This window comes from Culex pipiens, chromosome 2 (genome assembly GCF_016801865.2).
Source record: "Culex pipiens pallens isolate TS chromosome 2, TS_CPP_V2, whole genome shotgun sequence".
NCBI classification, from domain to species: Eukaryota; Metazoa; Arthropoda; class Insecta; order Diptera; family Culicidae; genus Culex; species Culex pipiens.
Window position 1 is genome coordinate 179,361,985 of NC_068938.1, and position 24,990 is coordinate 179,386,974.

Genomic DNA, 24,990 nt, shown 5'->3' on the forward strand with positions numbered 1-24,990 from the left:
TTCAAATCAATAAAACGTTTTGTTGATTCAAATATGCCTTTTTTCTGCATGAAGGACTCGTGGACATACCGAGGCAAAAAAGCACGCTTCAAATTTATATCAGAATGATACTGCGAACTGATTTATGTGGTAAATTTAGAATCTGACAATTACGACGGCCTTATTTTTTTAAATCGACTTTGAAAACTCATATTCATATATTTTTCATAGAGCATTGACCTTTTCGTCATTATTCGAAAACCTGCTCGTTCTATTATCCAATAAAATTGAACGCTTAGTTGATAAATCTCCCTTCTAAATGGTCCCTTACCAAACACGTGTGCTGCACCTGCGTAATAGCGACCGTTATCTAGTCTACTGCAATAGAATCTACAAGTTAATAACTTTTCAACGAGCTAGCGCCTCGGGTCATACGCGCCTCCCTATTAAGCGATAGATCTCCAGTGAACAACAATTACTCACCTAATTGAACAATGGAAAACTTGGACACGACCGTGCAATGCCCTAACGGTCAAGCGACTTCGTCGTAAACTATTAACGTTACAAGATTACACTTGCCTAAAACAATTTTACGAGCTTAAATCGTCTAATCCTCTCAACCTGAGTGGAACCTGCTCCGGATTCGTATCAGCATCCGCCTACTTTGCCGTTTAACGATCCTACACCCGAACGTCAACAGCGCTCGAATTTAGTCGTCCGCGCAGCGCAGTAGGCGCTTAATCCACTTAATTAATTCGTTTGCTTTCTCTTCTTTCATGCATTCATTCATCTCCAAACGGGCCACCACTTGCCATAAGTCACCGTCTCTTCTCGTCGTTATCCCTGCCGGAAAGTGCGCACCAAAACATCGTCAAGCATTATGCTGCTGCTGCACCCCCGTACGCGAATGCAACATGCTTTAGGCGTATGCGTGTGAGGCGCATAAGCGCGCACCAACACAACAGCAGCATGCCATGCGATCGCGACTTGAGGTGGTAGTGGTGAAGCGCGCCTCCTTCGCGTGGGCAATCGCAGCGCACTGTTAAGGTGAAACGTGACGCGATGCGTACGGGGTGAGGGTGTATTGGTATGATTCAGTGAAGAAACGAGCGAAGCGGAGAGAAGGAAGCCGAAAAAAAAACCCGTCCACCAGTCGGTCTTTCCACTTCCAGCCAGGCAGTTCTACATGGCCTAAGCCAGCCAGCCAGTGCTGCTGCAGCCTACGCGAAGTACCCCTCCGGAGTAAGAGGTGTTCCGAGCTTCTTTCCTGCCTTCTTCGCCGAGGAGAAATATGGTTCCGATCTAGGTGGCCGCGCACCGACTTCGAGGTTCGCGAGAGCACTTTTTGCCGTTACGTTACGCGAAGACGTGTTCGATCTAGTGAGCATCGCAGTGCAGTGCGCTGCAACAGCAGGCCTGCTTGGATGCTAATCCGCTAATGGAGTCGCCCGCGATCAAGAAGAAGTGTTTCGAGGCCAAGTGTTTGCCAAGAGTTAAGTGATCCGTTTTTGGAAATCGCAACGTGTAACACGCCAGCGATCTTTGTTCTCGTACAGTGAGTTTAGCCCGCAACGTGATCTTAAGTAACAACAGAAGCAAGCATCCAGCACGTACCAAGTTCTGCCAGCAGTCGAACCCAGATTGATCTTGCCCGACAGCAGTGGTGAATATCAACGACCTTTCGGGCGAAGCTGTTCTCGCGATCTCGACAACAACGGGAACCTGCTGTTGGCTTAATCGAAGTGCCTTGTATGTGAGTGTATGCTTTGATTTGCAGAAAGCAGGTTTTTCCAGCCTCTCTTCACTTCATTCTTCAACGTTTTGTGTGTTAATACACCCGGATCGATCGGTTTTGTTTCACGCGTGTGACAAGTGAAAGAAGAAAACGTCCAAGAAGCCAAAAGGTTCATTGAGTTGCCTTATCAAGAGAGTGCGGCACCCTACAACGCAATCGCAACCAAGTCAACAAAGATCAGAAGAAGGAAAACAACAACAACGGGGGAAAAAGTGAAAGAGTTGAGCCGATCAAGTGTGCGTTGCAAACGCAGGATCATCTCTCAAAAGTCTGTGCGGGAAGTGAAAGAGAGCGATCTAGAGTGCATCGGCAGCTCGAAGAGGCTACTTGGTACGGTTGGCGAGGAAAGAAGATTGTTCCCGGTTTGTGAATTCTGTACGGAAACGAAGGCTTTTGTAGCAAAGCTGCTGAATTGCGGTCGTCGTCGGATGTGGCAATGGATTTGATGTGAAAACTGTAAGTAATTATTAGCTTTGGGGGGTTTTGAATTTCTTCTTGTGGTGTTGTTTTGTTTTGGTTTCGTCTACTTTCAATAGTTTGTCGAAAATAGATCGATTCATCGCAAATGTATGAATTCTGTATAGGACATAACTCTAGGAGAGGCTGTCTGCTAGTTTACACAATCTGGTTTCTCTGAAATGAACATCTGAGCAATTATAAGCATATATAGATAGAATAGATTAACACAAAAGCAATCATTGAGCCGGATAATTACTCTGGTTATTCATCATTTTGGTTGTTCACCAGTATAAATAAATGAATGGCTTTGTTTGAGTACTAGATTAATGAAGGAATAACAAGTTTCCACAGAGTTAGTATTCAACGACTTTCTTAATTCTCCTTCTGAACAAATATCTAAAAATCTATCCGACCTACAGCACAGCCTTGGCCTTGGCCTTTTTTGCTAGTTTCTATCTCAAAACTGACGATTTTTGGATTGTGAGTCTAACTGTCGACCAGCGACCCTACCGGAGACAATGTATCCGTATTGTTGAACAGATGTCGGTAGATCCGTTTTGGATTTTCTTGAAATAATTCACTAGCTATCATAAATCTATCAAATCATTGAAAACATAAATATTTTTTTGATTATATTCAACAAAATTTTGGTTTATGCGTCATCGTACAAAGAACAAAATTCATATTTTTTACAAATCATCGGCTAATCAAGATTAAATTACACTGTCATCATTTCAAAATTAAAAAATAATTATTCAATTACATACAAACTAACAAACTAACTACTAACAAACTAGCCCTTTTTCGTGTTTGACGGTTCTGTAGAAAATGCAGGTAAACTGTAAAAAAGGCGAATGTGTTTGTTTGTTTGTCATACACAGAAAAAAAATGATGGTAATATTCATCAGGAAATGGTCACAGATTTTGTGGCAAAATAAATGATAATTTTTACCCCTGAAAATGATGAATTTTCATCAGTTTTTGATGAATATTCATCAGGTTCACATTTTTACACATTTTTTATGTAATATTACACAAATAAAGAGGTAATATTCAACCTACCAAATTTTCAACATTCCAAAATTCAACTTTTTTTTTCTGTGTAGTCTAATACCTGCTTAACATTAAATAAAGAAAAAAGAGCACACAACTTGAACAAAGACAAACAAAACAAAAGGTGAGGTCAATGCTGCACAAAACGGCGTCCTTAACTATTTATTTCCCAAAATTGGCATGCTCACGACGAACTGTTTGGATAAATAATGCATTTTATAATACTTTTTTTATCAATGTGAGCTAAACTTTTTCACAAAAATGGTAAAAACAAAAAAAAAGCAAAAGTGACTGCAAATATATAAAAAACAAACAGGTAAATGAAAATAATTTCTATTAGGGATACAAAAAAAATTAAAATAACTGCACTAAAAATTAAAACAAAAAATAGAAAATTATAGTTTTCTAAGTAAAAAAAAAACAGTCAGTAGAGGGTTCCTATAATCTATAAAGTTTAATACATAATTAAATGACATTTTGTGATATACGTTTTATATTTTACGCTTTTTTTATTCTTTCAAGCCTATTTCCCAACACTGTGCACCCTCCCGTACTGAGTAGGGTGACAAGAAATATAAATAAAATTTTGAAAAATCTTTAGAGATAACTTCTGGCTCGATCCTGTATGAAAAAATAAGTACCGTAAACCGGGGTGACTTTGATAGGATTTCTATTTGTTTTTGGAATATTTTCCAACAGGTAAGGTTTTTCTCAACATTATTATTTTTTAAACATGTTCTGGGTTAGGCCACACAAAGTCCAAGCATTATTTTGTTAAAAAAGTTTTTTTAATAGTGTTTAGAAAAATAGTTCCGTCAAAAATTCTTAGTTTAAATTCCGGGGTGACTTTGATAGTCATAGTTTTTCCTGTTAAAATCATATTGAAGATGTTCAAACTTGATTTGTACGTTAGATGTACCATCACTAAAGAAGCTAATATAGTTTATAAGCTAAGTTTATAAGCTTAATTAAAATTGTTAAAAAGTCCGAATTTTGCCTGATTTTTTTTTAAACTCGTTTTGTTTATAAAATAATTTATTCATATTGCATTTTATATTGAATTCGAAACACGAACACAAGTTTTCACATATTACAACTGACAACTGAAATTGCCTATAAATTTGGAGATTTTTTTAAATTGTGTTTCAGAAACAAATATAGGTATTATTTATAAACTTATTTAACCTTCTCCTAGTGGAAAATTGTTCAATGAATCCGAAAATGCATTCCGTTTACCGATTCAAAATCATGTTCATTGAGAGAATCATGACACTTTCAGAAGTTTAAAATAATGACTTTCATCAACATTTTCTTAACAATAGTTAATTAACTTTTTAAACTTTTCAAAATTTTATCAAGAGTTCTTCTAGAGGTACTTTGAACCCTTCTCTACCACGGTCAGTATGATTCTAAACCATTCCATACGTATTTTAATTGTACTCTTCATTTTGCGGAATAATCTCGAACCTATCAAAGTCACCTCGGCTATCAAAATCACCCCGTTTTACGGTAACTGCGTCAAATTTGAGCCAAACCGGGGTGGATCTTTGAAGTTTGTATGAGATTTGTGTCGGATCATTGTCAAGTGTGAGATTCTTATGTAAAATTTAATGATGAACAACTTTGTCCAAGACCGCAAAACGATCCGAGTTAAACCTGAACTGAGTTATAAGCGATTTGGCTCAAAATTGGCACAGTTACTTAGTGCTGAGTCATCCGTCAAGATGGTGTTTTTGTTTGTGTGTTGAAACAAAATCAATTAGCAATTACCGCCAATTGGAAAATTGGAATGCGGACAATCGCTCAAACTGTCGACCGCCGCCGGGAAAGGTAGCACACTTTGCTATCAATGCCACACGAACAAGCCGCGATTTTCAGCTTCCGTGTCGTCCCGTGCCAATCTTCACGCGAGTGTATCGGCTAATGGTCAATGAAGAAATACCCCCAATCAACTCGAGCCCGAGTTGTGTGGCAATTTTGATTGGAAAGTGATTTCGAACGCGATTCAAATGGAACTCACTCTCCTTTTCTTCCCGCCACAGGTGGTGTGATGCCACCCCAGACATAACCTCCAAAAAAAAGTGATTGGTCATTTTTCGCTCCGAATCGCGCGCGTTCATTTCGCCTTAACGAGGCTCCGTGATTTGCTGTTTATTTTCCGTTGTGTTTAACGATGAAGCCGTTTAGATTGTAGACGTTTCGACGAATCTAAAAAGGTTTTTTTTTGCTTAACTTGAGTGCAAACTATTAGGAACGGTTGGAAATACAAACAATCTAAACTCCACTTCCCATGACACAGAATTTAAGAGACACATTGTGGTACCACATTGTACGTATCAGCTGGGTTGGCTATGGTTTCCTCTCACTCTCTTGGGAGAGCAGCAATTCCATTGTCTACTGCGATCTAGTCTAGTAGACGACGTACTGTTTGTACCTGTATCACAACAAGTGAACGTCACACGTTATTTCACCTTAAAAAAGCCAGCGATTTGGTATCGTTAGCCCTGTAATTTTGGGTCATATAAAAAACTTTAACTATAAAACTCGTCGACGTGCCACCCCAGGTGCAATGCTATGAAGCTGGTCTAATTTATGTGATATTTTTGGCTTTGTTTTAAAAAAAACTTCAAGCAATATTATATTTACAAATATAATAATAAAAATGGCATTGACTAACTTGGAATTACTGGTTCATCACTAGCTATCATCGTACCTCCAATTTGGACAGCACGTTCTTTTTCATTTCGTTTCTGTTAGCCTGAGTGCTTATAGACCATTGCCTTACAAAAAAGAAAGAAGAAATGTCTTCACCAAGTATTTCATCAACTGTGGTTGCACTTTTTGCCCGCTAAAATGTGGCAGTTTGCGAGAAGTTTTTTTTTCTTCTTTGCCATCACCATCATTGCTGAACTAACCGAAAACGAGACAGAGTAGTTATTCGGGCGTTGATGTTTTGACTCTTTTTTTCTCTCTTTTCGGTGGTGGCCTGTTGTGTTTGTTTTGGCCAAAATCTGCAACACAATGGTGAGAACGTTTCTTTCCGTAAACTGGTGCGTTAAGTGACTGTGAAATGAAATTTGATGCCCCGGCACTGTACATTTTGTTGTGCAAGATTTAATTTGGTACACGAAACTAGATTACCTGACATTTGGTCTTGCTGTTATGTCAGATTGGCTTTGCGAAATACTTTCTAAATTGCAAATTAACTTATTAGCATAGATTACGGACGTAACTAAAACTTCCGCAATAAAAAATTAAACAGTGCCAAAATGATTTTTTCAGCACTGTTAATGTTGTGATAATAAGTAGGCCATTTCATTCAAAATTTAAATTTTGTTGGAAATCAAATCAATAAATACATTTCCAATAAATTCTTTAATTTTGCTGAAATCTCAGACCATTATGAAAACGTCATTATCAAATTATAGAACAAATCAAATCATTACTTTACATCTGAAGTCATTTGTAGTCTGCTCTAACAAAATCTCCCGTTTTGCTCTAAAAACTTCCTTAAACCCATTAATCTGTTATGTGCGATTTCCTGAGTACCATATGAAGAAAGCCCCTTGTTGAAGTCGTCGAAAAAAGGTCATTTCACCTGCTACTGACAATCCTTACTTCTCCCATCCAAAACGGCGAAAGTAGGTTTATTTCACTATCACACTCCACACGTGTTCCCCGCCATTTCTTTTTTTTTTAAATGTATATAGAAAAAAAGCAGAATTAAATGTAAAATACAGAGTAACACCCGCCTCAGGGGGCGAGCTCAGACGATCCGTTTTTTTATGTATCAATTAAAAATGGATACTTCATCACAAACTCACTCACTCATTCACTCACGTGGCGGAAGACTTTAACGAACAAGACAGCAAAAAAAAAAACACCAACAGCAGCTACGGGTTGTGAAGTGACCCCTCTTCCACCTCCAGCTCGAATCCATTTTGGACACTTTCGGTATAAATCACGTCGTTCCCCAAAAGCAACCACGGTGAGTCGCTGTCTCACTTCAGGGGATCTCCACATGAGTCAAACGTGAATTTGCGAGCGGTCATGATTCAATTCTTTAGTTTTTGAGCAAAACATCACCTAGTCGTTAATTTCAAAAATGCTCACATTATTTTTCAAACTATCTTGAAGCCTAGTTTATGGACGACCCCTCCTTCAAATACCTGGGAGGTAAAAGTTGAACTGATTCTCCAAATATTTTGGCTTCATAAGTTTGCCCCTACAAAAAAAACCAACGTTCAACCTCCAGCTGGGAGGGTCGCAGATTTTTGCACCCATAGTTTTTGCTCGTGTCTAAATCGAATGGGAACGCGAGAAAGTTTTGGGGCTCGCCCCAGTGCTTTTTCCCCTTGTTTTTCAATCAACTCTCATGTGGAGTGGATTATTTATATATCTTCTTTCTTTGGTGTACCAGAGGAACATCAACCCCCACGGTGCAAGCACTAATCTTATTTGGCCATTTGATACGGTTCGATACCAAACGCGCCGCCGCATGCCGAAAGCATCTTCGGGCTTCACTAGGACAGATTATTTGTGAAGTTGAGTTGAACTTTTAAAAATTGAAAATAATAAAAATACTTTTAAGAGCTGTTTTTAATTTGAACAGAAAACAAGTAATGAAGTCTTAATTTTCTGATCGATTTGGTGTCTTCGGCAAAGTTATAGGTTATGATTTGGATTTTTAGAAAAAAAATAGGTAGGGGAGAGTGGGGAGACTTGATCCTCGGGGACACTTGATCCCAAGCCTGTATCTCGTCAGCATGTGGGTAAAACAATTAGCTTTGTTCTAGAAAGTTGTGCGAAATTGAGTAAAACTCATTGTAGAAAACAAAGAAAAAAATTAAAAAATGTTTAGATTGAGTTACACACATTTTTCTAAAAAGTGCTGCAAAAAACTTCCAAGAGATCTTTTTTCTTTGTTTTTATAAGTATAGAAAAACTCAAAATAATTGAAAAAAAATTATGCATGAATTGTTTGATAAACATATCAACTCCAAACCCCTTACGCATTTGACGTTAAATTTATCGTCATACTATTTTTACAATCAATTGTTTAAAAAAGTGCGTTAAGGGAGACTTGATCCCTGCATTTTTACAATCAGGGCACAGGGCTGGGTTTTCGTACATAGTTTCCTTTAGTATAGTTGTACATAGCTTACTGCAGTTTGAACCATTTTTCAAAAGTTTTGTGAACAAAAATTACCAGCTTTTGTAAACATGTCCAATTTTTGTCCAAAAGGAAAATTTTAAGTTTTTAAATATTTTGCATGCTAAACTTGTTATATTTTGAACACAAACGTACATGTTTAATGTGAAATTGCTGTAACTTATAGAAAATATAAAAGTTTGGATGAATATGAAACATTTTGCTTAAGATGTGTTTTTTAGTCGAACTCATTGTCATACCAACATTTTCGATTCCTCCTTAGGTTCGAATGGAGTTTTCAATCGAAAATAACTTAACAATTGCTTCATAAAAAGCGTCGTTTTCAATTGATAGGCATTCTTAGGTTAAATAAGATGAAAAATAAAAATGTAAAAATATTTCATAAAAAAATGCACACTTGCCATAAAATATCTTTGAGCAGCTGAGAAAATTTCTTTGTTCATTCCTTTGTGGACCATCATTCAGTGAGGTACTCCTGGATTTTAGCTCCTGAAAAGTGCTTCAAAAGTGCAAAAATGCCTCACGGCAAGAAAAAGAGGCGGTCCTCACCAGCAGGATCGGCAGATTTGAAGAAGCTAAAGAATGCCGAAGCGCTACCTGCAAAGCCAGGCAGTTTGAGCAAGGACGCTCAAAAATTGTCTGGAAACCAGTTCGCTACCCTCCCTGTGGACGTGAGCGAGAAGGAAGAATTTGAACGACGGGAAAAGTTGCCACCCATTTTTGTGAAAACATCGTCATCGGATTCGGTGCGAAAGTGGCTGGCGTTATCAAATCTGGTGCTTTACGAGCTTCCATTCGCTTGTGTGCTGATGGACTCAAAATTCTGCTACCTACCAGAAAGGATTACAACTACGTTCGGGATTTCCTGAACAACACAAAGATTGAATACTACAGCCATGACGATCCAGGTAAACGCCCCATGAAACAGGTCCTCCGAGGCCTGTACGACATGGATGTGAGTGTGTTGAAAGAAGAGCTCAAAACTCTTAAGTTGAACGTGATCGAAGTCTTCAAGATGACGAGACACAACAAGGACATCAAGTATCGTGATCAACTGTACCTGGTTCATCTCGAGAAAGGATCGACAACGCCGTCTGAGCTGAAAGCAGTTCGGGCAATTTTCAACATCATCGTGACTTGGGAACGTTATCGTCCAGTGCACCGTGACGTGACACAATGTTCGAATTGCTTGCAGTTTGGACATGGTGGAAGGAACTGTTTCATCAAGAGTCGTTGTGCAACCTGCGGAGGTGAGCACAAAACTCAAGCTTGCGAAACAATCAACGAGAACATCGAAGCGAAATGCTTCAATTGCGGCGGCGACCATTCTACCAAGAATCGAAGCTGCCCAAAACGTGCTGAGTTTGTAAAAATTCGGCAGCAAGCGACGACGAGGCACCAACCAAATCGTCGCAAAACACCACCAGCATACACGGACGTGGATTTTCCTGCTTTGGCGTCACCTGGAGCAGGATCTACTCGAGTGGTTCCAAATCTGCAGCCATTGCCGTTGAATCAGCGGCAAAGAGTTGCAGAGCATACAACACCTCCAGGCTTCAGTCAGCAACCGAGGGAAAACCAACCAACATCAACGGGTGAAGGCAGTAGTGACCTGTTTTCACCACAAGAACTTCTGAACATTTTCATCGAGATGACAACAACTCTGCGTGGGTGCAAAACTCGCCAGGAACAAGTAAGAACTCTTGGAGCATTCATCTTAAAATACAGTTCGTAGTTTACTCGTTCTAGTGATTTTGAATATTTCAATGGATTTATTTTTTTAGTTTTAGGTTAGGATTAGTTGTTAAAGTGATTTTTTTTCTTTTTTACCCAAATGTATTCAATTCAATGCAATAATGTAAAACAATTTGAAGCAAATAAATAAATGTGATCAGTTAATAATAAAACGAAAAATACAACAAAGATGAAGAGCATTAGGCCATACCACTTATCATGTAAAAGAAATGTAATTATTATAAGAATGTTCAATAAAGACATATTTAATTTCAAAAAAAAATGTCTGTTCAGTCCTCATTTCTCACCTGGAAGTATCTCGGAAATAGTTTATTTGATTTCAAATGTTCAAATGTGAATTTTTTGTGAAGTTTTCTACTTATATCAATATTTTGAGTTTTGCTTCATGTATTGCAGAGGGGATTTTCCTTCATAAAATAATTTCAATTGCAAAAAATTAAAACTTTCAGTCTAAAAATGCCTCTTACATTAAAACCGTTCTTTTTTTTTCAAACAAAATGTTAAGTCATTTTTGACTATTTCTTATTTGGCTAAAACTTTGTGGGCCTTCTTTAAGACCAAAGAAGCCAGTTTGTTTTGAATATTCGGAAATCTGTAACTTTTGAAGGAATTTTCTGATCAGTTTGGTGTCTTCGGCAAAGGAAAAAAATCTTGCAAATCGGTAACAAAATTTAAAAAAAATGATTTTTTTTAATTAATTTTTTTTACGAAAACTTAATTTCCCTAAATCGGTTTGTTTCGATTATCAAGATTTTTTGCTTTGTTTTAGGGGACCAAAACCCTCATCTTGCGAGCCATAGAGAAGTATGGTAAAAAAAAATTCCGCCGGGTTAAAAAAAAAACGATTTTTGAAAAAATAAATAAATTTGGTTGACCTCATTTTGCCTTCCTCACTGAGGTAAGGCTATAATCCTGCTCTAAAAATAAACTTTGCATAAAAACGTCGTAGACCCATCTTCATGTATACATATCGACTCAGAATCGAAAACTGAACAAATGTCTGTGTGTATGTGTGTGTGTATGTGTGTGTGTATGTATGTATGTGGCCAACAAACTAGCTCATGTTTCTCGGCACTGGCTGAACCGATTTGACCCGAACCTGTTGCATTCGATTTGGTTTAGGGTCCCATTGATCGAGTTTTATACAAATTGAAGTTTTGATAAGTAGTTCAAAAGTTATGTATAAAAATGTGTTTTCACATATATCTGGATCTCACTTAAACGTATGTAAACTATGTCCGGGTACATCATCCGACCCATCGTTGGTTAGGTTATCCTCACTTAAGTGATATTGATGTACTTTTTGGAAGCCGGATCTCACTTAAACCCATTAAAGATCTGGCAACCCTGTCTCGAGATATCCTGACTAAAGTGATATTGATGTACTTTTTGGAAGCCGGATCTCACTTAAATGTATGTAAACTATGTCCGGATCCACCATCCGACCCATCGTTGGTTAGGTTATCAAAAGACCTTTCCAACGAGTCCAAAACATTGAAGATCTGGCAACCCTGTCTCGAGATATGGCCACTTAAGTGATATTTATGTACTCTTTATTCCGGATCTTAAAAATAGATGAAATTTTTGTACAATTTTATCATATCAGCCATTGTTGGTAATAAGTGAGGAAGGCTCCAACCACATAGGTGGATTAAGTTAGTTTTTTATGTAAATTTTAATTTGCAGTCGAAAATATTTTTTTCAAATTGGCTTTATTGGTCATAGGAAAGGCTCCCACAAAGTTTGAGTCAAATAAAATAAAAAATACAAAAAAAATTGTCGAAATCTGCCGATATTGGTGAAAACTGTTCTTTAGAGTAGTTAAGGACCCCAAAAATAAAAAAAGGAAAACGATTTTTTTTAATTCGATTATCCGAAGTGAAATTTTTCCAAGGCCTTCGGATAATTGAGTCTGAACTGTATACACAAAAATAGCTTCTTTTGACAAAAGGAATGCGTGGAAAAAAAATATCCGAATAAAAAAATTCAAAGAAAAAGTTGATTTGTGTAGAGAATGACTCTTTTGAGAGCACAAACGACAAACAAAATTTTAGGAGTATATTCGGTTTGTGTCAAATTGTTGGTCTCATTCCTAAACTTACGTATCATATAAGTCAACATGTTTCTTTTTTTTTCTTCTTTTTCGGAGAATTGTTAATCATGTTGGTTTTTATTGCTCTTCGTTTCGAATTTTTCATCGTGACGTTTTACGGTTCGCGATTTTTAGACTTTCCGGCGGGACAGTTCCGTGAGAAGTTCTTTCGGTAGTGTAGTGTTTTGAGTGGTACAAGAATTCAGACGGATTTTTGCAGGTTTTCATGTGATTTGGGTGTTGTGAAGAAGTGACACTTTGAGGAGAAATCTCGGTCACCGAACGGAGTTTTTTGAATCCATTTGTTACATTTTGGTCAGAAATTTCTGCCGATACAGGAGGTGGCCTTCAAGAGAAAATGGGTGGATTTTCCAAGTTTGTATTGTTGTAAAGTTGTGAAAATTGCTGAGGAAAATGTTGAAGGAGTTGAGTAGTGAGTGAAGGGGGCGGGAGTAGGCAACGTTTGCTGAGATTGGCGGCTCGATTTCTGAGCGGCTCAAAATGCAGGCGGCTCGAGAAGTCGCCGGATTCGTGACGAAATAGTGAATGTAATCGCTGCCGGTTTGACGGATGATGCTGCTTTTCGGGTGAGAAACTTCCAATTGGAAATATGGAGCAGCCGTGACTGACTGGTTACGGTGTTCGCTTTGTAAGCGAATGATCCTGGGTTCGATTCCCATCTGCTCCAAACGAGAAAGATCAGGAAATATGAATTTTTGAAACTCTTAACATGAACGAAACATTAAAGTCGCTCGAACCGGGGTTCGATCCCCCGTCCTTTGGATTGGTAGAATTAGGAATACTACTACTACAAACTATATACGTGCTGGGTCTTTGTCCATTTGACAAGGACTCGGAAGTGCTAAATAACGTTTGAATCCGATTGATGCAAACGTTCTTTAGGGCGGGGCTTGTCGATTCAAGCTGAAGTACCTCGCGCACGGCTAGCCTGCGTAGAAATGGGTCACCGAAGCTCGGCAGAGCTAACACCTACCAAATGCCTATGCGAGTTATTTGCATGTATAGAATTTAAAATCTAAAATACATGGAAACAACTCAATTTGTAAGAAGCGACCGCGTGGTCCCGTTTGGTTGGTTGCACACACACACACACACAAACGACAAACAAAATTTTAGAATAAAATGTTGCATGAATTAATTGAAGTTGTTGCTAATTTTGGAAGCAACATACATGTTATAACGTACAAAACATTTTAAGATACTGTTTGTTTAATTAAAAATTATGCACTATTCATTTCAAAAAGTGATCTGTTTTAATGTGTAAAGTGTAATGATTTCGCATTTTTTGAGATAACTGCTAACAAAAGTTGAATCTATGCTTGAAAGTCAAATTTTCTTTTTTTTAAACAGAGAAAATGAGAAACATATTTTTTTTAAAGTCGTAAATATTTCTGGAGAATGGGTAGTTCTGGCAAGTGGGTCATTCTGGGGAATGAGCCATTTTGGAGTTTGAATGTAAGGAATGGGATAGAACCGTGAAAAAACTCTTCATAGTTGTATTGGCTTTAAAGTTATGGTCTACGCAAATTTTTATTTTATTATATATTAAATATACAAATAATATTTATAAAGATTTGAAGGCAAGACTTTCTATTAAATTATGACTTATTTCCGAGGTTCGAGTGAAACATGAATTGACCTCAAAGTAAACACAAAGGAAAATAATTAAACACTACTTCCCACTTCGCGAATCATCTGCTAATGGCTACTAATTCCGATGCTATCGTACCCCTCGGGGTTACAATTTCCGGTGGCGGTGTACCTAACCTCAGAAGCAAAAATCAATTATCGAAATCGGAAATAGTCCCATTTGCTACCATATTTACTTTTTGCCTGGCCCGACGTCTTATCGGGGGTCGTCCCAGCTTTCTTTGGATGCGCCTTGCACAAAAGCCCCGCGCGCGCACTTGACTTGCTTGGCTAAGAGCTAAAGCTAACGGGAAAAGCGAAAGAAAATAATCTCTTTTTTTTGCTCGTTTTTACGATCGACCCCTATTCTTTGGAGCCGAAGAAGTTAAGGGGCGGCGGCGGTGACGAGGGGTGCATTCGTACACCATCATTCAGTGTTAATATTCATCACTTTGTTTGTACTCGATACTTTCCACCCCAAAGTCGAGAAGAAAGAAGTGTACGAAGAAAGAAGAGAGAGAGAGAAAATGAGAAGAGAAATGAGCCACACGAAATGTGTCCCACTTGTTTGGCACCTCGGCGAGAAACCCCCGTGACAAAGGGTACCTCTCTACGTGCTGATGGACCCCTCGGTGGGGCAGTGCTGTCAGCAGCAGTGGAGCAGAGTGAAAATATCACAAGATTTATTCCGGTGGAACTTTGCAACGATTCGTCGTTTGTAATTCAAAAGCGAAACAGTTTCCCATTAGAAAGACGACGGCGAGCGAAACTTTAGCTCTGCAGTGGTGATGATGAGCAGCGAAAAGAAACGAAAGCATACCGAGAAGACAATATTAAAACAACAAGAGCGCGAAAATTAGGTCAACCATCCATAAGAGATGGCACCACTTCCCTGCTGACGAGACACTCTAAACGAGAGCTTTATGGATGGTTTTGCATTGTTGCTCGAAATTTAATATATTGTTTTTTTAATTGCTTTGCTAAACCTGCCGTTATGGATAGGATTGACCAACAATGGTGATGTTTGGCGTAACGTAGAAAAAAACTGACGAATAAAAAGTGAGTTCAAAACATTGAATGCTAATAATTTAAACCAGTCCCACTTCCCCCCTAAATACACAACTATTAGCCAAATACACACTTACACACGGTATGTCCACGCATCCTTACACCCCTGTTGAGTCTGTGAAATGTGATCCGTTCACATAATCTGTCTCTGCGGTTAATGCAACGCAGTAGGTTTGAGGTTTTGCAGCGCGACTGTGTTTCAAATGTAGGTGGCGCCAAAATGAGGTTACTTGCCTAAAATCGTATTCCTTTCTGCTGGATTGAAGAACAAAATCGATTATTTCACATAATTCCCTGCATCGATCTTAATGAAACTGGTTGCAAAAGACGAGAATTTTTTTTGCTTTAAAATAATGAACTTCAATTTTTGGGCGAGCAAAAATTTGTGAACTTTTTTCTTTAAAAAACATGTTTTGGAACACGAAAAAATGAGTTTCCCGGTACATATCAATGAAATAACCAGTTATATACAGTATGTAAAAAAGTATTTACACCCCTTGGGCACTATGCACATTTTGTGATGAAACATGTAAAAAAACCTAGTACTACGTTTTGTTCAGAAACTCATGCCAAACATTTTGCTACAAAAAGCTCATGAAAAGATGATTTCTATAAAAAGTTATATAACAAATACTATTACGAAAATAAAAAAGATGCAAAAAAAGTTTGTACACCTTTCGAAAAATTAACATAAATAATGTTATTTGTTGACAAATCACCATAAATCCAGTCTCCCAACTCCAAATAGGCATCCTTGACTGATTAAAAAAATAATTTGGATTGAATATAAAGTTTACTAACTACTTAGTATAAAAGTATATATAACTCTGGAAATTCTATATAAAACTTATCTAAACTTAATTTTGCAAACTTTTAATTTAAATAAATGTCAATATATTACCATAGAATTGCTAAATAAACATTTTGGAGTGGGTATAACACCGTTTTGGGGGTATTTGTATCGATAAAATAGATTTTTCTTTGGAATTTCGTACCAACCCGGAATTACGTCGTCGGAAAATCCGCCGGCATCCAAACCGGTTCACGATTCACAAGTCAACCTATGTTGCATCGGAAAGGGCATAATATTTCCGATCTTTTAATACCCATACATCCAGGTTTTCTATAAAACCCACGTTTTTAAATACTTTTTTTGCACCTTTTTTATTTTCGTAACAGTATTTGTTATATAACTTTTTATAGAAATCATCTTTTCATGAGCTTTTTGTAGCAAAATGTTTGGCATGAGTTTCTGAACAAAACGTAGTACTAGGTTCCTGTCAAACTTTATTTTTTTTACATGTTTCATCACAAAATGTGCATAGTGCCCAAGGGGTGTAAATACTTTTTTTAATTACTGTAGTTGATAACAGATGTGTTAACGTATTTTCAACAATTTTTATTGATTTTTGACAGACTTTCTTGCCAAATAGTCGAAATTACTATCTATTCTAAATATACAGTTTTCTCATAGAAAAATTAAACAAATATTGGAAAGTTGTACACCAAATTGTTGGAAATAATTTTTCTCATCCGAATCCGGCATAAGTTTTATAAAAATGATGATTATGGAGGAAAAAACACATTTTTTCAAAAAATCATAGATTTACTCTATTTGTTCATAGGTGGCGACATGTGTCTTTTAGCTTTGCTGCAAATCCTCTATTAGGTCACCAGTTGTGTTGGTCCAAGCCGGGGATTAAAGTTCCAATCTACCTCTTACGAGTCAGAAGCGTTACCACTATGCTACATGGCTCGTTCAATTTGAAGTTGCTTGTTGAATAAATAAAACTACGATAAGATACAAAAAAATACAAAAACCAAAATCTGCATTGATTCCACGGGTTGAATTCCATTTAAATTCGAATATTTTTCGGGCTGCTTGAATTCACAAGCAATGAGCTCAAACCTGGTTATATTTTTTTTTCTTCTAATTTTTCTTACCGGCTTACTACGCGAAGATATGTTGTTTGTTGTAGCACGGAAGTCATCCTTGCATGACAGTGATGTATGATGTTCTTCGAAACCTTGAACAAGTTCTTTCCACTCTCGCGGCTACCTTCTAGTTCGTCAAAACCCCTGTTCCTAAACGCTTAACCAAGTGAAACCGAATTTTGCACGTGGCCAAACCACTTCGTAGTGAACGTGCTATCTTGTCGCACGTCGATTTTGGGCCAAATTGAGTTGAGAACGCTTTTTTCGATTTCAATTCTGAGATATTCAACAAAAACCGGGAAAACTCCGTTCATTGTTGCCACTATCGAAGAAGTTTCGATCTGACCGAGCTATCTTGACACACTCTGAGACTTGCTGCTAGTGCGACAACATGTCAAAGGAAATTTAGTCACAGGACGTTTTGTCACACGTACGTGTCCGCCTACTGTAATCATTTTTAAATTTTAACTCGTGACTCCACGTTTGTATTCAAGCTCAAACAATAGAACGCGTTTTTCTCGGAACGTCAGTACGCGACGTGCGACAAGATAGCACGATTACGTCGACTTGAGCTGCACTCTTTTCCCTTCTTTCATCATACTCAAATTTGACGAGGGCAGTCGCGCGCAGGAAGTGCACAGCCACACTGAAAAGATAAAAGGTTAGCAAACTTTGCTAATTTTACGCCAAGTGGTTTTTTTTGCTCAAACTCCAGGAGGGGGGCGTAGCCACCGAGTAGGCCATGCGTCAACGAAGCGCGCGCGCGCCCGGATATTGTGGTTTTGGGTTCGATTTTTGCAGCTGGCGCTCGTCGCTTGCACATAAACGCGACACGGTGACTGATCGCGCGTGTATCGCGCTGTTATTATTTTGCTGTTGTCATGGTGGCGAAGACAACCAAACGCAAACGATACCCAGTCAATGCTGTGGGACGATGGCTCTTTTTTGCGTTGAGGGTTTTGTCGTTGTTGTTGCTGGTGGTATTGTGCTTGTTCATTGACTTGATTGACAAAGCAGATGAGAAATCGAAGAACTAAATCGAACGGACGGTTTTGCAAGCGACGAACTCTTCTGAATGGTTTCTCTGCCTTGCGAAATAATTTGGTAGTTTAAATTTTATCTTAGAAAATCATGTTAAACTGTGGAAAAATTAGCACCGTTAGCTTGGGTGACATTGGGTCTGGGGTGAGATTGTTTCATACAAATTGGGGAAATTTATCAAAGACACCAAATCGATTGAAGACCTGATTAGATACAAGCACCAATAGGTGGATTTAGAAACTAACAATGTTCAATAGTTTCTATGAGACTCTTTAACTGAGAACCTTGACCTTTAAGTTTCGTTGAATCGCCACAGACTATACAGCTAAAGGGGCTATGTTACTAAAACTTAATTACTTCTCAAGTGCTTCTAACTAACGCTCAATCGCGTTCTCAGCCAGGTTACTTAATCGCAGATGGCAATGACTTTGACAATGATTTGCCCTAGGTGCGCTCATTCCGGTCCTAGTCGTAGTCGTCGCGTTGTACAAGAAACATAACCTTGCACTTTAGTTAGTTTAGTCTCAGACTTCTGGGATGTTCTCACAACCGAGTCTAATGCCGGTGGATTTAAGAGAAGCCTCGCTGCGGTACCGTTTAACGCCGTGGGCTAATTTCCAAAAGTCTTTTTTTTTTTCTTCTTTTCGTGACGACCGCCACCAAATGTAAAACTGTACATACCTAGTTGGCTAATGTCTTCATTGGAACGGCACGCCACACAGATTTGGGTTTCAAACTGTGATTAACCGTCCAAGGCAGTTTTATGGTATCCGCGTATTTTTTAAGCCCCGTCTCCAAAAAGCATGCCTAACTGCAAATTTTTCATGAATACCTGCAGCACGCAACACCTGCTGGGGCTGATGGTGCTGAAATTGGCTTCTATGCTGTACAAGCTGTACAGTTTGTTACTGTTTGTCACGGCTAGATGGTCGAGTTAAGGTGCGAAAGAAGGAAAAAGACTGCGTTCCAGCCACTTTTAAGGTCTCACGATAAACCTTCCTTCCGGTTTTGAGTTTCACTCATGTAGCTAAACCAGCTGATGATGAATGGGGTTCTGGCGGTAATTGTGATTTTAGTCTGACGCCGTAAGAATGATGTGAAACTGCTGAAATATTGACAAGTATTGATTCATCAGTTATTCATAACTCTGAACAATCCAATTACGTCCCTAGATAGTTGATTCTTCAAATTTCTAGTTTTCAAAGAATTGTGAAAGAAGACCTTTTATCCTATTTATTGTTCAATATCACGAGTTTATTAGTTTGACTCGTTTCATTTGGATGCAAACTGAATAACTGAAACACAGAGCTTACAGAATTTTGGCTATATATGAGACACTACAACTATAGGATTTTTCAAAACAACGTTTTTTCGAAAAAAATGTCAATTTTTTTGTTTTTCACAAAATCGAATGAATGAGAATTTTTAATATATTTCCAAAATAATAATTAATAATACTTTTTTGGAAAAAAAACTCAACGTTTTTACAAAAGTACGTGTTTTCGAAAAAAGTAATTTGGGTTATAACGTAAGTAAGACATAAACTTTTAGAAAATACTTAAAATTTTCACAAAACTAGGTTTTTTTTTAAATAAAAATAATCTATAGTAATCTGATTCAGTAATTTTTGAAAATTTTGATTTTGTTTTTCAACATTGTAACAGTGTACCCTCGTTGTGTTGATATTGAAGAGACAATCAAGAGCGGGAGGTATCAAAATAAAGAACGAAAAAATCAAAGCATGCTTTTAAAGGGACCGAAAATTTAATTCGCAGATGGAGCAATTTTGATATCGAGAAAACCGACAGACAGAGAGTCGACTGTATTATTTACAAAAGGTACTATTCAACATTCTCGATTATTTGATACCCACAACGTCATCGTAATTTTTTTTTTCAAAAATACTTAGTTTTAAGTTTTAATATAATTTTCGAAATGTATGAAAAAATTCCCTACGATTTGTAGTTCTGGGAAAAAAATATTTTTTGGTATTTTCAAAAAGGAATTACTATCGACTCTCTGGTTGTCAATATCCAAGGGACCGTCGAGGAAGAGAATCATCAGTTTACAGAACGATTCAAATTGAAGACTCGATTGAAAATATTTTTTTCTTGATACTCAGCTATGGGAGAGAATCATGGCAACGTCCATCAAACAAAAACAAACAAATGTCAAACACCCTTCAAAGCTTCGTTTCGCCAAGTAAAATGTCTATGCAAGCCATGAGAAAGTGAAATTATTGACAACCGGAAGAGATTTTTGAAGCAAACAGAATCCAAGGGACCGTCGAGGAAGAGATCTTTCGAGCAAGGGGAAATATCGAGGAATGAAGATAATTGAAGTATGCAGATTGAAGGGACTGAAGAATTCATCGATAGATTGAGAATTATTGATATCGAGAAGATCGACAGCCAGAGAGTCGACTGTATTACAATTCGAAGGGTATGAAAAATTTTGATCATACCCAAATTGTATAAAACGTAAATTTTCAGTACTTTTCGGAAACAGGTAGTTTTGTGAAAATTTGAAATATTTTTTCATATTCATGATTTTTTTTTTTTTTTGAATTAAATATACTTTATTGAATCTTTCTTATAATAATTACATTTGGTTTACATAATAAGTGGTCAGCTGTGGCTCTTCAGCTTTAGTTTGCTTTTCGTGATTTAAACACTGTTCATATTCATAACTTTAAAAGTATATGATTTATCATTTTTGTAACACTAGGTACAATGAAGAAAAAAAAAATTAAGAAAACATAACCTAACCTAAAACTAACTTAATCTTACCATAAACTAAACCAATCCTTGAATCAAGGGGTATTCAGATATAGCACATTTTTCCCTGAATTTCAAACATTTTTCTTGAATCTTCTGATCCAACATTTTTACTTCTGCTAATTCATGAACCTCACTTGATCTAGTCCAGCCAGGAACATTCAAAACCATTTTGAGTACCTTGTTTTGGACACGCTGGAGCTTCAATTTATGAGTTCTAGCGCAACACTCCCAAACAGGTACTGCATACTCAATAACGGGGTAAATTATTTGTTTGTAAACTGCTAGCTTATTTTTCAAAGATAACTTTGATTTTCTGTTAATTAAAGGATACAAACACCTGATGAGAATGCTGCACTTGTTCAATATTTTGTCTACATGCTGTCGAAACAATAGTTTCGAGTCAAGTATGAGACCTAAATATACAACTTCCTTTGACCAGGGTATTGAAACATCATTCATTTTAATCAAAACATCATCCTTTGGGACAAATCGGGCCGATTTGGAAAGTGGAAAAATGATGGTTTGAGTTTTGGCTGCATTTATGCGAATTTTCCAGTCGCCAAAGTATTCGGAAAGAACGTCAAGACCCTTCTGAAGACGGCCGACTAAATATCTGGTTATTTTACCCTTATAAATAACGGCAGTGTCATCAGCAAAAAGTGACAACACACCATTACCAGGAAGAGTAGGCAAATCAGATGTAAAAATATTGTACAGAAGTGGGCCAAGAATACTTCCTTGGGGAACCCCAGCATCAATGTTGAATAATCCAGAAGCAATCCCATTCAGAAAAACCCTGAACGATCTCTCCGAAAGATAGTGCTGGATAATTTTGATAAGATACATTGGAAAACCGCATAAATACAGTTTATGTATCAAACCATCATGCCAAACATTGTCAAAAGCCTTCTCAACATCCAACAAAGCCATAGCAGTTGATTTAGACTCAAGCTTGTTCTGCTTGATGATTTTAGTTACTCTCGTAAGCTGATGAGCAGTATTATGTCCCTTTCGGAAGCCAAACTGCTCGTTCAAAATTATATTATTATCGTTGGTAAAATCCAAAAGCCTTGAATAGATGACCTTCTCAAAGAGTTTGGACAGACTACTCAAAAGACTAATGGGACGATAACTTGTTGGCGATGTTGGATCTTTTTGAGGCTTCAAAATTGGTATGACTTTGCCCAGTTTCCAATTGGTGGGGAAGTAACCAAGTTGCAAACATTTATTGAAAATATTGGCTAGATGTTGAAAGAACTGATCACTCTGTTTTTTCAACACTAGATTAAAAATGTTATCAAAGCCTGGAGCTTTCATATTTTTCATTTGTTTAACTGCAACTTTGACTTCCTCACCAGAAACATGGGAATCTGCAGGAAATTCAAAGGTAGAGTCATTGATTGTTGAAATACTATTGGCAACTGATGTTTCTTTACGGCTGGTCATGGAAGCGCCAAGATTATGTGAACTAACAAAATGAAGCCCAAGTGCATTTGCCTTTTCCTCGGATGTAATCAAAGGAGAATCCTCAACAATAAGAGGAGGAATAGGCTTTGGTTTGTTTTTAAGAACTTTTGAAAGTTTCCAAAATGGTTTTGAATAATTCCCAAGCTGGCTTACATGTTTTGAAAATTCTTGATTTCTAATATTGTCAAGTCGGTCTTGTATGATTTTGTTCAAATTGTTAACTGAAATCTTTTTGTCATAGTCCCCAGTCCGTTGATATTGTCTCCTATAAACATTCCTAAGTCTAATCAAGTGTTTAGTATCTACGTCAATATCAGTTACCTTAAAATTAACAGGAACCTCCCGAACGTTGGCAGCCTCTGCTTGGTTGATAGCCTGCTGGATCACCTCCAGCGAACGATCAATATCAGCAGAAGTTTCCGGGTGTTGATCATAGTCGATGTTGCTGTCTACCACTTGCTGAAACTGCTGCCAGTCAACGTTGTGGTAATCTTTCCGGGTTGGTTGCCGCTGCGGAGTAACGGAAGCTCCAACCTCCACAACCACCGGATAGTGATCAGAACTCAACTCTTCAAACACCTCAGGATGAGCCACGTTCTCAGCCATATTGGTAATGAAGAAATCGATGATTGAGTGATTCCCAGACCGAGCCACCCTCGTTGGACGATCCGGACTCACAACGTTGTAGTATCCGTTTTGCAGATCGTTGTGCAGAATCACTCCGTTCCGATTCCTCCTGCTGTTGCCCCAAACTTCATGCTTCGCGTTGAGGTCACCAGCGATGATGTACTTTGCGCTCCGCCGTGTCAGCTTCTGGATATCGCCCTTCAGTTTTGCTGCTGAACCATCTCTGGCATTCACCTGACGTGGGCAGTATGCAGCAATGAAGAGTACTGGGCCAACCGAAGTGGGAATTTCCACTCCAACGGCCTCGATGATGTCCAGCTTAAAGTGTGGCAGCCGGCGTGGCTTGAGATCACGATGAACAGCGACAAGCACACCTCCTCCTCCAGACGTGGTCCTGTCGAGCTGCGTCGCAATCTTGTAGTTTTGCAGATAAACTTTTTCACCGGGCTTCAGATGAGTTTCCGTGATGGCAGCTACGTCGATCTCCTTCTCGCGAAGAAAATCCACCAGCTCTAAGTTCTTCCTCCTAATGGAGCAAGCGTTCCAATTCAGCAGCTTGAGGGACCTACAATCCATACTGGATGACGAACGAGGTCAGCACTTCAATCTGCTGGGTCTTGGTTTTGCATCCACGCAGTGCAGCGGACATCTGTTTGAAAATATTGAGGAGTTCGGTTGAGGTGTAAAGATCATTACCATTTTCCTCAACTGCTGGTTCTTGGGTTGGTCTTGGCTCCGGTGGTGGCGGTCTCGGCTCCTGGCTGGAACCCGGCCGTGGATGATTCATCTCAGCTCTCTTCCTGGGATCCAACGGTAACGGTGCCAAGTTCGGGACCTGGCGTCGCGGTTGAAGAGGTGGAAAATTTTGCTCCACCAGGGCTGGAGGAGTTCTACGACGCTGAGGCTGATTCTTCGTCGATGCTTGCTGCCGAATTTTCACGAACTCAGCTCTCTTGGGGCACTTTCGGTCGGTTGACGAATGCTCACCGTTGCAGTTGAGGCACTTCACCAGCGAATCTTGGATGCACTGGGATGTGATGTGCGCATCGGTACCACATTTGGCGCAACGACGCTTCAGGTGGCAGTTCTTACCTCCGTGCCCGAAGCCCAGGCAGTTGAAGCATTGTGTGACGTCACGATGCACTGGTCGGTATCGCTCCCACGACACGATAATGTTGAAAACCGCTCGGATTGCCTTCAGCTCAGGAAGCGTCGTCGATCCCTTAGCCAAATGCAGCAGGTAGAGCTGGTCACGGTACTTGATGTCTTTGTTGCGTCGGCTCATTTTGTGCACGGCCAACACATCCAGTTTCAAAACTTTTAGCTCGGCAGCTAATTCCTCCACTGGCATGTCGTACAGACCTCTGACGACGATTTTGTACGGCTTATCCATGACGACATCATGGGTAAAGTACTCCGCCTCGTTTTCGGTCAAGAAATCCTTGACCAGTTGATAGTGCTGCCTGGATTGCACCAGCACCTTAAATCCGTCCTGACACAGACGAATGTTGCCTTGGACTTTCCCAGACTTGATGAGTTCAACAAGCCCCGCACGAAAGTCGATCGTTGCTGCTGATTGCCTCACATAAAAAGGAGGCAGTTTCTCCTTTCGCTGTTTCACTTCATTCTCCTTTGCTTCCGCTACCTGGTCCTCGTCAGGCAGTCCAGCAAACTTGTTGTTCTTCAAAAGCTGCTCCTTGTGCGATGAAGAGTTCTCCTCCTCCTCATCCATCGGTACAGTACCGTCGCTCTTTTTCGTCTTTTTGCTGTTCGATGTCACTTCCAAAAGCACCTTCCTTTTGGAAATTCCCGGTTTTTGGCCATCAGTTGAGGCCTCAACCTTCCTTTTGGAAATTCCCACTTTTTTGCCTGCTTGAGCCGCAGGTAGGGCAATATTGCCGGCGTTTTGCGCCGGGACGCGACGAGTCATGTTGATTCAGACAACCTTCACCAACGAATGCTCGGATAACAATGATTCATATTCATGATAATTTGTTAAATGTATGAAAAGTTGAACATTTTCCACACAAAAACAAAATCCGTTAACAGGGGTGACATTGAAAGGATTTTAATTTATTTTTTGAATATTTTCGAACTGGTAAGGTTTTCTGAAGAT

At 38.7% G+C, this 24,990-nt stretch overlaps 1 protein-coding gene across 3 annotated transcripts in view; it reads left to right on the plus strand.

Annotated features, from left to right (window-relative positions):
- Nucleotides 1-1,117: 1,117 nt before the first annotated feature.
- The window catches only part of LOC120426498 (sodium-dependent transporter bedraggled), a 96,858-nt gene continuing 72,985 nt past the window's right edge, over nt 1,118-24,990 (plus strand). For all 3 annotated transcript variants that reach the window (XM_052707962.1, XM_052707964.1, XM_052707963.1), the window contains exon 1: nt 1,118-2,230. The gene's annotated coding sequence lies outside the window, so the exon portion shown is untranslated. The remainder of the gene's footprint in view (nt 2,231-24,990) is intronic.